The 16921-nt window shown below is 41.1% G+C and overlaps 1 protein-coding gene and 1 pseudogene across 4 annotated transcripts in view; both read left to right on the top strand.

The window, feature by feature from the left end:
* The first annotated feature begins 4014 nt into the window (after window positions 1-4014).
* LOC148148332 (uncharacterized) overlaps window positions 4015-16921 on the top strand; it is a 107746-nt pseudogene continuing 94839 nt past the window's right edge.
* The window catches only part of LOC122555832 (period circadian protein homolog 2), a 92378-nt gene continuing 87255 nt past the window's right edge, over window positions 11799-16921 (top strand). Inside the window, exon 1 of one of the 4 annotated variants that reach the window (XM_087993702.1) lies at window positions 11799-12010. The gene's annotated coding sequence lies outside the window, so the exon portion shown is untranslated. Of the gene's footprint in view, window positions 12011-12062; window positions 12352-16921 lie in introns of those variants that run through there. The other 3 variants (XM_043702013.2, XM_043702010.2, XM_043702012.2) reach the window with 3 other exon arrangements.

Here is a 16921-nt window from a genome sequence, read left to right on the forward strand (position 1 = left end):
AACATTTTCCAGTCCTCTGCAAACTTCTTTCACGCCAATGATTCCTGAAAGATCTGGATGTAAATTTGCTCGCTGAGCTGGAAGGCTTATTTTCAGACATTTCATCACCATACTAGGTAACATCTTCACTAAGCCTCTGGACAGAGCACTGCTGGTGTTTCCTGCTTTCTATTTATATGTTTGGGTTTCTTTGGGTTGATGATGTCATTTCCTGTGGTGACATCATATTCTATGGTGATGCCATTTCCAGTTCTTTTTCTCAGGGGGTGGTATATGGGATCCAAGTCAATGTGTTTGTGATAGAGTTCTGGTTGGAATGTCATGCTTCTAGGAATTCTTGTGCATGTCTCTGTTCGGCTTGTCCGAGGATGGATGTGTTGTCCCAGTCAAAGTGGTATCCTTCCTTATCTGTATGTAAGGATATAAGTGAGAGAGGGTCATGTCGTTTTGTAGCTAGTTGATGTTCGTGTATCCTGGTGGCTAGTTTTCTGCTTGTTTGTCCAATGTAGTAATTGTTACAGTTCTTGCACAGCATTTTGTAAAGGACATTAGTTTTGCTTGTTGTCTGTATACGCTCTTTCAAATACATTAGCTGTATTTTAGTATGTTAGTAGGTTTGTGGGCTACCATGATGCCAAGAGGTCTGAGCAGTCTGGCAGTCATTTCCAAGAAGTCTTTGACGTTGGGGAGAGTGGCTACGATTTCTGGACACATTTTGTCTGCTTGTTTGGGTTTGTTGCTGAGAAATCAGCGGACTGTGTTAATCGGGTATCCGTTCTTTTTGAATACACTGTATGGGTGATTTTCCTCTGCTTGCATGGTTCTTCTGTGCTTCAGTGTGTGGTGGCTTGTTGAAATAATGTTCTTATGCAGTTTCATTTGGGATGATTGCTTCTGTATTTCAATAATTGGTCCGTATGTGTTGTTTTCCTGTAGACGCTGGTTTGAAGTTCCCCATTGTCTGTTCGGTCGACTGTGACATCTAGGAATGGCAGCTTGTTCTTGTTTTCCTCTTCTTAAGTGAATTTTATGCCAGTAAGGGTCTTATTGATGGTCTTGAAGGTTTCTTCTAATTTGTTTTGTTTAGTGATGACAAAAGTGTCATCCACGTAGCGGACCCAAAGTTTGGGTTGGATGGTTGGCAGAGCTGTTCGTTGGAGTCTCTGTATTACTGTCTCTGCTAAGAATCCTGATATTGGAGAACCAATGGGTGTTTGTCATTTTTGTTGTTGAAGGTGAAGTGGGTGGTAAGTCATAGGTCCACTAGCTTGATTATATTTCTTGGTGATGAAGTTGGTGGTGTTTGGTGTTTTTGTCTCTGGGTCTTCTAACTCAGCAAGCAAACCTACATCGAGATCCTCAACTTGAACTTCAAATCTTCTCAAAACTCACTAATTCCTGAAAGATCACTACCAACACCTGAGATATAGTCAATCCAGTCTGGGTGATTTATTCACCTCTAAACTTTCAAGCTTTCCCAGCACCTTCTCCGTAGTAATGGCCACAATACTCACCTCCTGCCCCTAACTCTCTTGAAGTTTTAGTATGTTGCTGGTGTCTGCCACTGTTGAGACTAATGCAAAGTTCCTATTCAGTTCCTCCAAAACATTTTTGTTCCCCATTTATACTTCTTCAGCCTTATTTTCCAGTCTAATGTCCATCGTTTTCCCTGTTAGGGTTCTCTTCTAATCAACTCTGGCTAGTTCCTTCCTTATGTCTTTGCAGTTATCTTTACTCAATTGTAACACTGTTATATCTGATTCATCTGGTTGTTGATCTATCCTTGAATATATCTCTCAAATGTATGGTGTCCAACAATCAAACTCCATTTCATTCATCATCCTATGGAAGTGGGGTTTGCATTTAGTTCATGGAACATCAAAATCAATGCAGTAAGGACAAATCTTCTCTTCGAACAGTGAAAAACCATCTATGGAGGCTAAACAACAGCTGGGGGAAATATCTTTGGGAACAAGGCCAAATCCTACAATCAAATACTATTGTTGCTGACTACCTTATTGTTTAATTTTGACTTAATCAAAGCATAATCACTCATGTTAAAATCAGCATTTAATAAGCAATAATTCGGTCTAGATCATGTTAATTACAAATCAAAAGTTAAACAGAAATTAGATGTAAAAGATAAATTTGCAAAACAGAAACACTATTGCAGCAATAGACTGAAAGGAGAATTTTTTTAATCCACTTTAATCCACTCAACATGTAGCTGCCTGATGTCACAACCTGACACTGTCTTGTAAAGTGATTTGGGTGTCCACGATATACATATACATATTTTTTACAGATGGCAATGTTTACCAATGGATTGATACACATTATAAGTCAAGAAAATAGATTATGAAAACTCAAATTATATTATTTCCATCACAGATATGTGATGATCATCTCGGGCAAGTTTTGCTATTCTTTACAGGAGCAGAGGGATGCATGCTTTTCTGAGGATGAATTTCAGTTAATTGATTTGCTTCCACTAATCTTAATCAACAGAAAATTACGGCCTTATGAATTGGATGGCAAGACCTCCGTTCAGCAGCAGAGCCTTGCAGAACTTATCGTTGATAACTCACAAAGAATTAATTGTATTTGTGACATGCTTAAAAGATTAAACAAAAATCACATGGCAATTGTGTACAGTAAGGAAGCAAAGTGTTAAAAATAGAACAGTGTGATTTTTTTCCCATTACAGATTACCTGAGAACTCATTCATTTATATCCTAGTTTTGTTTTAGATCTGTATTTAGCATGAAGCTTCAATTTTCTTTGACTTGATTTAATTACATCATCTAAGTTCAATATGTTACTTCCTAATGGCATGTCCTCACTGATGCTATTTTGAAATGGATTCTGGGTACTTATTCTGTACATGGGTGGCACGGTGGCACAGTGGTTAGCACTGCTGCCTCACAGTGCCATAGACCCGGGTTCAATTCCCACCTCAGGCGACTGACTGTGTGGAGTTTGCACGTTCTCCCTGTGTCTACGTGGGTTTCCTCCGGGTGCTCTGGTTTCCTCCCACAGTCCAAAAATGTGCAGGTTAGGTAAATTGGTCATGCTAAATTGCCCGTAGTGTTAAGTGAAGGGGTAAATGTAGGGGAATGAGTCTGGGTGGGTTGCGCTTCGGCGGGTCGGGTGTGGACTTGTTGCCCCAAAGGGCCTGTTTCCACATTGTAAGTAATCTAATCTAATCTATAAGGCTATTTGTATAAAGACTATTCCACCTGAATCTATGCAGGGCCAGAAGCTGAGTGAGGGTACAAAGAACATAGAACAATACATCACAGAATCAGGCTCTTCAGCCATCTAAGCCTGCACCAACATGTTTTGCCCTTCTCCACTAAAAATGACTTTTTACTTACAGGATCCGTGTCCCTCGGTTCTCTTTCCTATTCATGTATTCATCCAGGTGTTTCTTGAATGCTGCCATTGTGCTCCTGTGGCAGAACATTCCAGGCACTCATCACCCTTTGTGTGAAAAACTTGCCTTGCATATCTCTTTTAAACTTGCCCCTCCACCACTCTGCACCTTGATCCTGTGTCCTGTAGTGATTGATCTCTCCACCCTGGCAAAAAGCCTCTAATCACGACATTCACAATCTTATAAACATCTGACAGGTTACCCCTCAACATCCTGAATTCCAGTAAAAACAATCCCAGTCTAGCCAACCTTTCTTCATAGTTAATTTCCCCCATACCAGGCAATACTCTGGTAAACATTTTCTGTACCCTCTCCAAAGCATCCACATCCTTCTGGTAGTGTGGTGATCAGAATTGTATGCAATATACCAAGTATGACCCAACTAAAGCTCTAAAAAGCTGCAGCATAATTTGTCTATCCTCACACTCAATGCCCCTTCCAATGCCCTCTCTCATTATGTCGAGGGCATCTTGAAATCCATTGAACAGGGGATTTCCAGCTTCTGTTGTTACACTACATATTTCTCAGGGAAACTCAGCAGCCACAGGCTAGTCAAACTGGGAACATTCCTCATTACAATGGACGGATCAGCACTCTACACCAGCATCCCCCACAATGATGGCATCGCTGCAACCAACAACTGCCAATCTCCGACCACCTTGCTACAACTTAACCGCTTCATCCTCGACCACAACACTTTCACCTTTGACAACCAGTTCTTCATCCAGACGCATAGAACAGCCATGGGGACCAAATTTGCACCCCAATATGCCAACATTTTCATGCACAAGTTCGAACAAGACTTATTTGATGCACAGAACCTCCAACCAGTGCCATTTTCTTCCTCTGGACCCATGGCGAGTAGTCAATGAAACAACTACACAGTGATATCAACAAGTTTCATCCATCATCAGACTTACTAGGGACTACCCTTTACTATCTGTCTCATTCTTGGACAGGCGCATCTCCAATAAGGATGGGCACCTCAGCACCTCAGTCTACTGCAAACCCACAGATAACCTCACAATGGTACACTTCTCTAGCTTCCACCCTAAACATATTAAAACAGCCATCCCCTATGGACAAGCTCTATGTATACACAGGTTCTGTTCAGATGAGGAGGAACACAATGGACACCTGAGGGTGCTCAAGGATGCCCTCACAAGATCTGGGTACGATGCTCAACTCATCGATGGCCACTGCCACAATGAGAAACCATAATGACATCCTCAGGAGACAGATGCAGGATGCAACCGATAGGGTACCTTTCGTTGTCGAGTACTTCCTGGGAGCAGAGAAACTACGCCTTGTTCTTCATAGCCTGCAACACATTATCAAAGAGGATGAGCACCTCACCAAGACCTTCCTTATGCCTCCACTTCTCATCTTTAAACAACCGCCAAATCTTAAACAGACCATTATTCGCAGCAAACTACCCAGCCTTCAGGACAACATCAACCACAACACCGTACAACCCTGTCATGGCAACCACTTCAAGACTTGTCAGAGTGCCGACATGGATACTGCCATTACACATGGGGACACAACCCACCATGTATGCAGCAGTTACTCATGTTACTCAGCCAACATCATCTACACATATGCTGCAGGCAAGGAAGACGTTACGCATAATACATTGGCGAGACCGAGCAGATGCTATGACAATGGATAAATGGACACCGTGCAACAATTACCAGGCTGGAGTGTTCCCTCTCAGTCGGGGAACACTTCAGCGGTCAGGGACATTGGCCTCGGATCTTCGGGTGATCTTCCTCCAAATCAGACTTCAGGATATGCAACAACGCAAAGTGGCCGAGGAGAAGCTGATATCCAAGTTTGGAACCCATGAGGAAAGCCTCAACCGGGACCTTGGGTTCATGTCACACTACAGGTCACCACTACACTATATATACACACACACACATTTACATATTCACACATTCACGCAGACCCTCTCTCATACAATGCACACACACACACCGCACACCCTCTCACAGGCTTATATTCAACACAATCATGCACACACTATACCAAGCATGCAAACACACACTCTCACATGCACTCACACTCATATGCACACACTGACACTCTCTCTCATACACACACACATAACACACGTCTATGGGGTGAATTTGTATTTGCAGAATTGTGTATGCCGATACATTCTATTTTGCTGAAAAAGTGCACAATCTGCAGGCAGTCAATGAAGGCAATCAGTCCATGTAATATTTTATAAATTCCTACTTTGGAAATAGAACCAGTCTGACTCAACATCGGGATACAGACTCTAACCTCACATCTTTAATGCATTGTCTGAGTTGAGATGTCACTTTTTTGTTATAAACCCTTAAGTTTTCTCAGATTACATGAATTATTACACCTCATATTAATGAAGCGAAACCTGCAACCCATTCTAAAGATGAAAGAATTATCAGCAATCTAGGTGTGTTCAATATATCATTTCAGTTGCATTACACTGTAATCTTTCACTATAAATTCTGTATGTTATGATCCTGTTTCACAGCTACCTGATGAAGGAGCATTGCTTCAAAAGCTGGTGCTTCCAAATACACTTGTTTGTCTATAACCTGGTGTTGTGTGATTTTTAACTTTGTCCACCCCAGTCCAGCACCAGCTCCTCCACATCATGCCTTTTTTTTCACTACCTTATCTACCTGTGCTGCCACATTCAGTGATCTGTGGACCAACTTACCCAGATCCTTCTGCATATCAATACTCCGAAAGATTCTGCCATTCACTATATCATTTCCATCTGTACTTGACCTTCCAAAATCCATCACCTCACACTTGTCCAGATTAAAGTCCATCTGCCATTTATCTGCATTGCCTCCAACTGATCTATATCCTGTTGAAACCTCTGACAATCCTCTTCCTTATCTGCAGCTATACTCATCTCTGTAAATGTACTAATTGATGGTGCAACATCTGAGAACTGGGTGCATTTTGAAAGCTTTTTTGCTATTATCTCCCGCTTTGCCCAGTGGCACGTCAATCCTACCATTCTGCTTCCAAATAGCTTGGTGCAGATCAGTGATGACTGTGAGTCCATGGATCAGACATGTGGCATCTTGTTTAAAGCAGCACACAGGCTTTACAAAAGCTGTGGTCATGACCTCGGTGAACTTACCAAGAACCTTTTTTGAAGTTTCATGAAGGCAGTGATTCACCGTGGCAGCTAGTTTTGCAATTCGCTGCTCTGTTAAACCACTCACTATTGAATTGTATATTCAAGCTTCTCCCTGTCAGAAAGATAGAAATATTTTTTGCACAGAGAGCAGTCAGCTAGCCATTTCTGGCAATATCAAAATAAATCTCTAGTCTAATCTACATAGCTGATGTGCCTGTAGGATTCTGAATCTGCATGAGTCTCTATATCTAATTGATCAAAGCTGGATTGGGATTATGTCTTCCAATAGGGACTTTCCACAGCTGGCCCTGCCACCAGTATCTGATCATTCTTGCTAGTGACAGCTGACTCATCAGGTGAGAACTGAAGTAACTTTCTAAGTGGATCCATTGAAGTACGAGTACATGGATGGATGCATGACAGAATTTCCTTTGGTGGTGCAAATTCAGAAGGAATGAGGTTCTCAATTGAATGAGGGTAATGGACACATTTAGATCAGCCATATTCTCACTGAATGGTGAAGCAAGCCTGAGGAACTGAATTGCCACTACCTTTTTTCTAATGTCTTGTAATGTTTGCTGCACTCATGCTGGCGGTAGAAGTCTAAATGTAAATGATTTAGATGCGGAAAATCACAACCTTGGCAATCACCAGCCTCGAGTCTCCCCTCGGTTCAATCATTAATGAAATTGAATCAGCATATGAATTTGAGATAATTGTTATTCTGTCAATAGCCATCTGTGAGCTTCCTATATTTCCTGAAAGGCTCAAAGGTGCTTCTTATTTCTAGGGCTTCCTTTTAGCTTCCACTTCCTGTCCCCTTTCATTTGTGTTTTGTACTCTCTTTTTCCACCTACAAGTGACTGAAGGCAATGATGACCATGAGACAGATGCATCATATTACATATGAGTGGACGTGAGTGGCAAAGGTGCATAGATAATAGGAAAACATGATAGAATATTAAAGCTGAACAACAAAGTACTGTTTCCAGGCCAAGCAGCAGAAACAGCCATGATCTTAATGAATGGCAGAGGAGGCTTGAAGAGTCAAATGCCCTCCCCTGCTCCTAATCTTCTATGTTTCTTCGCATGGAACACCACAACCTGCAAGTTCTCCTCCAAATCACACAGCATCAGTTCTGAGGAAAGGTCACTCACTCACTCATCTCAAAATGTTAACATCTGATTTCTCTGATTTGGATATGAGCATGAGAGGTATAGTTAGTAAGTTTGCAGATGACACCAAAATTGAAGGTGTAGTGGACAGTGAAGAAGGTTACCTCAGCGTACAATGGGATCTTGATCAGATGGGCCAATGGGCTGAACAGTAACAGACGGAGTTTAATTTAGATAAATGCAAGGTGCTGCATTTTGGGAAAGCAAATCTTAGCAGGACTTATATACTTATCGGTAAGGTCGTAGGGAAGTGTTGCTGAACAAAAGGACCTTGGAGTGCAGGTTCATAGCTCCTTGAAAGTAGTCGCAGGTAGATAGGATAGTGAAGAAAGCATTCGGGATGCTTTCCTTTATTGGTCAGAGTATTGAGTACAGGAGTTGGGAGGTCATGTTGCTGCTGTACAGGACATTGGTTCGGCCACTTTTGGGATATTGTGTGCAATTCTGGTCTCCTTCCTATCAGAAGGATGCTGTGAAACTTGAAAGGGTTCAGAAAAGATTTACAAGGATGTTGCCAGGGTTGGAGGATTTGAGCTACAGGGAGAGGCTGAACAGGCTGGGGCTGTTTTCCCTGGAGCATTGGAGACTGAACAGTGACCTCATAGAGGTTTATAAAATTATGAGGGGCATGGATAGGGTAAACAGACAAGGTCTTTTCCCTGGGATGGAGGAGTGCTGAACTAGAGGGCATAGGTTTAGGGTGAGAAGGAAAAGATATAAAAGAGACCTAAGGGGCAATTTTTTCACGCAGAGGGTGGTGCATGTGTGGGATGGGCTGCAAGAGGAAGTGGTGGAGGCTGGTATAATAACAACATTTGAGGCATTTGGATGGGTAGATGAATAGGAAAGGTTTGGAGGGACATGGGCCGGATGCAGCAGGTAGGACTTGATTGGGTTGGGATATCTGGTCAGCATGAACGAGTTGGACCGAAGGGTCTGTTTCCGTGCTGTACATCTCTATGACTCTATGACTCTCCACAGATGCTGCCAGACCTGCTGAGCTTTTCTAGCAATTTCTGTTTTTATGTCATGTAATTGCTTTATCTTTGTTATTAGCTCAAGTTTTGGAACTAATAGTACTCTGAGAGTGCATTCAGCTCTCATACTACAGTGCAACCAGAAGCTATCTCACCACCAATAAATACTCATGAATGAATAAAAAAAGAAATATGCTTTTCCTGATCTACTGTCTGCAGTCGCAATTTTATCTGGCTCTATTTTAGTCAAAGTAAAGTCAAACACAATAGCTAAAACCTAGTTTGGTTTCTCAAAGAGGTGGGTAAAAGCTAATCAAAGTCTCTGTCTTTTGGCAGACCTCAGCAGAGTGAACTGACTGATCTGCATCTTTGTTACTTTTTTGAAAACCATACTGATCCATCTCAACAAAGACATCAGGGCTGACCTCATCTTCAAAGAGTAAATTAAGGTTCAGGATGTCTTCCTGCGATAAATAGTAAATCTCAGTGGCATATTGATTCTCATTCTCTCCCACCTTTTCCAGAAAGATCAACCTAATGTCTAGAAAGTATTGCACTTCTTTCCCACTCTATTCATTGAATAGTTAACTAGCTAAGTACACTACTTTGCCTGATGTAAGGTCCTCTTTGGACTGCGAGAATTCTAATAAACTTCAACCAGCACCACAGTCGAACTTAAGAGTTAAAAGTTTTGGTGATTTCTTTCTCATGTTTGGCAGTATCTTCCTTAATCCTCTGCTTAATCAGAATGGATCAGCACAGTTGCTGATTGCACACTAAGTGGATTGCTGTCTAGTTTCTCCAGCAGCTGGAAGCACTTCAGCAATGGTTGGAGAAGCTGCACCAGTTGTTCCAGAGGAAGGTGGAAGTGCAAACACAGGTGAATTAACATACTCATAGACAAACCATCCAATAATTATTGAGACTTAACGATAAAAAATTAAGTTTTCTAATTGGTAGGATTTTACAGAAGACAACATTTCTTCTCTGGCCACCTGAAAAGCCAGCAGAGAATTCATGCCGACCTTGAAACATTAATTGGCTAGAGATGAAACTTCCACCCATTGCTCAGATGCAAGACCCATCTCAGAGAGCTGCCAATCTTGGCATTTAGGCACTACTAATGGCAGTTCAGTAGATCCAAATGGTACTAAAATTGCTAGCAGATTCTATGTTCAGTTGTAGATAATCTAATGATGGGGAGAAGAGGTGAGGTTTGAGCAGATGGGAAAATAGGTTGGTATTCATGATGGAGAGAACCAAAGAAAAAGGGTCAGATCTTGGGATGGGGAGACGTGTCCAATGTGGAAAAGAGGCTGTTAAACAAAGTGTACCAAATCTTTTACCCCTTCCCCTCCCACCACACCACACCACACCACATTTTCCTGCCTTAGGTGTTAGCAAAGTGATTTGTTTTAGGGCTTCCTTCCTGCTCCTGAGCTTCTCTCACTTGCCTGAAATTAAGATTGATGGGAACTGGCCCTTAAATTGTGAAATTAATTATCTCAATTAAGTCAAGGATGGGTGTGCAGTCCTCTGCTTCTCTTGTTTCATTCTAAAATTGCAAACCATTTGGGGAGAGTAGTGGCAATGTTCTCCAGGGATTTTTTATACCTCAACCTCACAAATCTGTTCACGGGGGAAAGTGAAATCAGTCCCACATGCCATAAATACATTTTCCTTGTATTCCACGAAGGCAGTTTCCATTTGTAGACCATGTTCTACAAAGCTGAAGCACATGCTCTGCATGGAACAGAATATCTATGCTTAACAATGGCTCTTAATTATCTGCATTGTACATGAGAGGTAATTTAAGGGCCTTCTGCATTCTTTGGCCTCTCCCAAATGACAGAAAATACCTTACGAGAACACTATGTACATGCCAAAGCTCATAAGTTAGATTTATTTACAGATTAAATAATGCCTTGTTGTCACATAATATGGCAAGATGCTAAGTCACCATAATACTTCAATACAAAAGAATTATACAATATGGGATCAAAATACCTTTCTTAGATTACTTCCCTTACAGAAGCTGTTAAAAATAGAACTTTTGGATGGAAGTCAAGTTTATCTTTGGTAGATCTTTCAAGGCTGTACACAGAAATGTAGATGTTAAATCAATCTGTGTTCAGGATTCTTACCAGCATTAAGCAATAGACAGAATCCTCTGGTATTTAACTTGCTCTGAAGCCTAAAGACGTTTTTTTTTGTACATTTAAAAACTATCTTGGATCTATTTTGGGATAAGTAGAAAGACTGCTGAACAATAATGTAGAGGTAACCTGTAACCCTGTGAAACACCAGATCAATCGTCCATACACGTAACAGATTAAGAGTAAGGAATTGGACCAAACCGCTAAGGTAACAGGGTGTAATACAGTAAAATCAAATAGAGATTGGGTAAAATAAATATTGGATGAAGCAGAGAAGCAAGTCAGAAAGATTTTTTAAAAATCTTTAGGAATAATACTAACTGCACGAGTAATAGTCGAGTTGCAATTCCTTTTTTTTTGAACGTCTAAGTGATAGTTACATCAGATCAGTTAATGGCTTTACCAATAAAATAGTCATGGCCCAAAGTAATGGTCGCCTTCCAGAGTAAAATTTTTACTGGGCAAGTTCGACAATTTAACATTCGGGCGGCAATCGATTGAAATATGGATAAGGCAGCATCACTGTAGTAACTATCATGGTGATTATATACATAACTTCTCCCATTGCGCATGACTTATTAGCTGTACAATATATTGCTGTATCTTAATGCATAAACAACACGCTGTTACGAAGCAAATTCTAAGCTTTCTCTCTCTCTCGCCCACTGTGCACCTTTCATTGCACTGCCAACCGCCTGACATAAGCCACACCTTGTGCAAGTCACGCTTGCATAAAGCATGCACTTGCAGAGCCAGCTCTCCGGAGCAGAAAGCAATTAACATAAATGACAGATAGCTCACACTCTACCATTGGCAGCGGTGAGCCTTTGGAACGCTGTGCAGCCCGAGGACAGACACATTGGGATCCACGTGAAGGTTGTGTAGCCAGGGCGTATGATTGATAACCGATGCGGCCAATGGTAGCGCGCTGACCTGCCGGTCTCCTGACGTGACAATGGCCTGGCTCTCAGGACACGGGCGCTGTCAGCCAATGGGAGAAGTCGAGGGCCGGACTTGTCACGTTCCACGATGCGTGCAGCCGTGCGAACCAAGTGCAACATTGCGAGCGAGACTGGATCGTGCTTTATTGGCAGTAAGGGGATCGCAGCGGAGTAAGGTGAGGTGTTTCCTTTTGGTTAACCTTAGCATATGCAGATCTTCGGGGGTGGGGGGAGATATTAGTTATTTTTCCTTCCCAACACTCTAAATTCTCGAATTAACCGTGCACCTGATGATTCTGGTCGGTGTGTTCTGCACTTTATGCAATGAGTAAATCCGGTGTAAGCAGACAGGTATGTGGTGTTTGTCCTCCAGTGCAGGGATTGGGTCCATGTGTTTTAGAGAGCGGTTACATAATCCGAATCAGTGCTCGAGAAATGTGTTGATGCGAGCCGAGGAAAATCGTGCAGTCAAATCTATGCATTGGTTACATTTGCTTGTCTGGAAGCACACGCCCAGGTAAGATGCAGCTACGTTCTGGGCTCTTGCAAATATTTTTTGGATCAGTTGCGACCCCAAAGTTTTTATTTGAATTACAGTATGTTGAGTTCTGCTGTCGTTATTTCAACTAAGGCAGAGGAAGAAACAATCCAGCTGTGCTTGTCAACATTCATTTCGCTTCGTCGAAGTACAGGGCTTTCTTGTTTACAACTGTTTGAATCTAAAATTATGGTTCGTGTTACGCAGTTTGTTTTCTTTAAACATAGTGCTTTTAAAAATTAAACTGTTAGGTTTTTTCTAGTGATTTTTTTTGTGTGTGACATCTGAAACCATTTCACTGTAAAATGTAAAAATACTTTTTACAGAGTCTTCTGGTCAGACAGCCAGATTGTCACTCAGTAGAGCTCACAGGACGCAGGAAACCATTTGGCACGTCGTTGGGCTATCAGTGTGGATAGTCCCACTCTTCCCCAATTGGTGCAAGAGTAAGAGAAAATTTAGCCAATAACATTTTGGGATGCTTGGTGCTCGAAGTTATTCCCCAGTCGAGATCACAATGATCGTACATGTGATAATTGCATAATATCGGGCACATACAGCTGTTGTGCTACTTCCTCCTAAATTACTGCTCTTTTTTTTCACAGCGGAAGGCATATAGTTATTAAATTATGGTAATTAGAATTCCATGTGCCTGTAATCCAATAGATCCATGAAGTTGGTCAGATTGTAGGTACAGTTCTAAATCTGAAGGTTTTGTGTCTGATTTCGGCTTATTTCTCTATCCAACTATCATTATCAGATTGTGTGGACAGTTTGAGGACTTTCAGAGTGAAGCAACTCATTCTTATAAATTTTTAAGTTCAGTATGATGTATGATTGGTGAAGACACCCAGAGCAAAATGCCAATTAAATTAATTTGACAAGATCAGTTAATCTCCATGATTTAGCACTTAATCCAGAAGGATAAAATTGTGTTTGGATGGCTGTGTATGGTTTACTTGTCTTGTCATACTTTCATTTGAATTAAACCTATAGTTGTCATCATACACACTGTTGGTGGGTATTGGCATGGCAATTTTCTCTGCGGTTATATTAAAAACTACTTTCAGTATTTAAAGTTACACCCAATACAATGTATTGTTGCCAAAACCGAAGATGTTGCTAGGTATTGTTCAACGTGTTTACTTTTTCCTGGATATTCCAGATATTAGAATTGTTGTCAGAAGTTACACACAAGTCAGCTTCCTGTTGATCAATATGTGTGTTGTATCATTGTCCCAACAGTATTTTTCTGTTTTGTTCTAATCTATCATGGTAAAACATTACTGTGAATCTTGATGTCTGAAAATGTTATGCCAGTAGAATACTTTTACCTGTGATCAAAAATCTGTTTTGATATTCATGATACTATTTGAACATGCCTGTGATTTGCTGAGATTTGGGGTGTGGAGAGGGATAGTGGAGAACAAGTTTTGTTGAAACTTCAGTACTCAAACCAACTGCACTTGTACTTTAATAATCCTAGATTACAAAAATAAGCAAAATACATTCAGCAGGACCATCTACATCTGTGAAGAGGAAAGCCAGACCATGACATTTCACTTATAATGCTTAATCGAATGGCTGGTTGTGATGAAAGGTTACAAAATGTCAAACTTCCATTTGTCTTTATGACAGTCACTGTAGAATCGCTGATATATTGGGAATGACTTCTTTTTATATTGTTATGTTAATATTCAACTTTTGTTGCTAAAGCAGGAAATATAAATTAATTTAACAAGGCTGTTGCATTGGAAATAATTTTGCATCAGTGGTCTGTTTCAAGGTGAACTAGTAGACTTAAAGATGACCCATTGCATATTGCTTCATAAATTTGAGAACTTTAATTATTTTATAATTGCTGGAAAAAAACTAGTTCAGCAAAAATGTTCAGAATACATCCATCTTTTTTAATTGTTGTGTAGGAATAAATGTGTGGTGCTGGAAAAGGTCAGGTCAGGCAGCATCTGAGGAGCAGGAGTATCAACGTTTCAGGTATAAGCCCTTCATCAGGAATAAGGCTTGTGGGTTGGGGCTGAGAGATAAATGGGAGAGGGTGGGGTTGGGGGGAGGTAGCTGGGAAAGCGATAGGTGGATGAAGGTGAGGGAGAAGGTGATAGATTAGAGGGGGCAGTGATGGACGGGTCCGGAGGGTGGTGCCAAGTTGGAGGCTTTGAAATCCACATTTATCCCATGTGGTTGCAGGGTCGCAAGGCGGAATATGAGGCGTTCCTCCTCTAGGCGTCTGGTGGTAATGGTGACCCAGAGATGTTCTCTGAAACGATCCGCAAGAAGGCGTCTGGTCTCCCCAATGTAGAGGAGACCATACCACATCTCTGGGACACCTGCACCCACCAATCCCACCACTCAGTGGCTCCCCCTCCCACTCCATCAAGGACGTGCTGATCCTGGGCCTCGTCCACCACAAACCATTGCCACTCGACGCCTGGAGGAGGAACACCTCATATTCCACCTTGGGACCCTATAACCACATGGGATAAATGTGGATTTCGACAGCTTCCTCATTTTTCCCTCCGCCACATTGTCCTAGTCCCAAGCCACCAACTCGGCACTGCCCTCCAGATCTGTCCATTACTGCCCCCTCTGACCTATCACCTTCTCCCTCCACCTATAGCTTTCCCAGCTTCCTCCCTTCCCAACCTCACCCCCCTCCCAATTATCTCTCAGCCCCAACCCGCAAACCTCATTCCTGATGAGGGGCTTATGCCCGAAACATCGATAATCATACTCCTCGGATGCTGCCTGACCTGCTGCGCTTTTCTAGCACTACACTCTCGACTCTGGTCTCCAGCATCTTCATCCCTCCCTTTTTCCTGTAGGAATAAACGTAGCAATTTATGAAATATCTGTGCATCTGTTTTGTTTGATTTCTTTTTGGGTTCAAATGTTTTTTTTTCTTTTACTCCTTTCCTGGGATGTGGGTGCCACTAGCATTTGTTGTCCCTCCCAATTGGACTTGAACTGAATGTCTTGCTAGGTCATTTCAGAGACCAGTTAAGAGTCAATGAGTGCTGTGGACTTTGACTTACATGTAGGCCACAGCAGGTGGTGTTGTAAAGTTTCCTTTCTTTAAAAGGATGTTTGTGAAATAGATGGGTTTAACAACAATCAAAGTTGTTTACATTGTCTCCTTTACTAAGGCTAGTCATATTCCAGATTTATTAAATTCACACACTACCAGCTGTGTGGAATTTGAAACCATGACTTCAGCGCATTAGCCAATACCTTTGGACCAAAAACATTACTATTAGGCCACCATCTCCCTTAAATGAGACTTGAACCAGCATTTAAAATTCAGGTTACATTTGCATCTTGCTACTAATATCATTTTAAAGGGGCGTAATTAAAAAGTAACTAAATGAACAAGTAAACTTGATTTTTGTTTTGAAACTACATCATCAGTTCAAATTTAACAGACAAAGTGCAATGAATAAAGTTCATTTTCTCAGTAATGTGGCCCTGAAATGTCTAATTTATTTTGTTTAAAATTACAAGTTATGAGAATTGCAAGAATCTGAATTTGTATCTCATGACAAGCATTATCTATGTACAGCCCCAAGTGGATTTTCACTAGTTCCAGCCCTCCGTGTATTATAGTGTGAAGGCCTTAGTTTGTGACCTTTCCGCATTTAACCTGAATAAGTATTTGTTTGAAACAGAAATGTGCAAGCTATTTAAGGAATGGGTAGAGAAATGCAGATTAAATAACCCTAGATTTTCACCAGTCTCAGCACTATTGACCGAGAAGCACATCCTGTGCTATAATTTCAGTGAAACAGTGTTGTCTTGAACTGGTTTCTTGAATTCCAAGATAATGTTCTACCAGATGTGCATTTAGAAGTTTTTTAAACTGTGTTGTGGACATGAAGACTTCTTGCTTTCATTTTGCCTGCTGTGTTCTGTTATGGGAAAATCCTGGGTGCGTAACCATGATGGGCTGAAAATTCCATGTGGTACAAAATGAGTCTCAATACTGTTGCAAAGGTAAGGACCACACCAAAATAGCTTCCCAAAATGTGGAACAAATATAAGCAGTACAACTGAGCACAAGGATGAATGTTATAGGAAATTAGGATATGTCACACTGGAGCCAGATACTCCACTGTTGTGGGAGTTGGAATCTATTGTAAAATTAGATGAAAAGGAGCTTTCTCTGATCTTTGCTTAATTGATGCTTGATAAACAGTGATCCATTGATTAACATGTTTGCACATGTGCTATCCTACTCCATACCGATGTCACAGAACCCTATTCTTGTTTCCAGATTTTGACTGAAACTGTTTTGGAATTAATAATGTACTTCATCGATTTCAAATTGTTTGTTCTATGATGGTTTTATGGTGTTTAGCAAGAATCAAAAGCTGCTGACCACAGAAATCAATAGTTTGAAGAGATAAAAATTGAGGAAATCTGACTTTTTAAGGTTGATTTTGTGATTGTACAGGTCATCGCTAATCTTAGAGGTAATAGAACATAGAACATATCTTTAGTTGATTTCTATTTTTTGCTGTTGACAAAACTTGCTTAT

The sequence above is a fragment of the Chiloscyllium plagiosum genome, unplaced genomic scaffold, assembly GCF_037043375.1.
Source record: "Chiloscyllium plagiosum isolate Xiang-an unplaced genomic scaffold, Cpla_swu_hap1 HiC_scaffold_13, whole genome shotgun sequence".
In the NCBI taxonomy this organism is placed as follows: Eukaryota; Metazoa; Chordata; class Chondrichthyes; order Orectolobiformes; family Hemiscylliidae; genus Chiloscyllium; species Chiloscyllium plagiosum.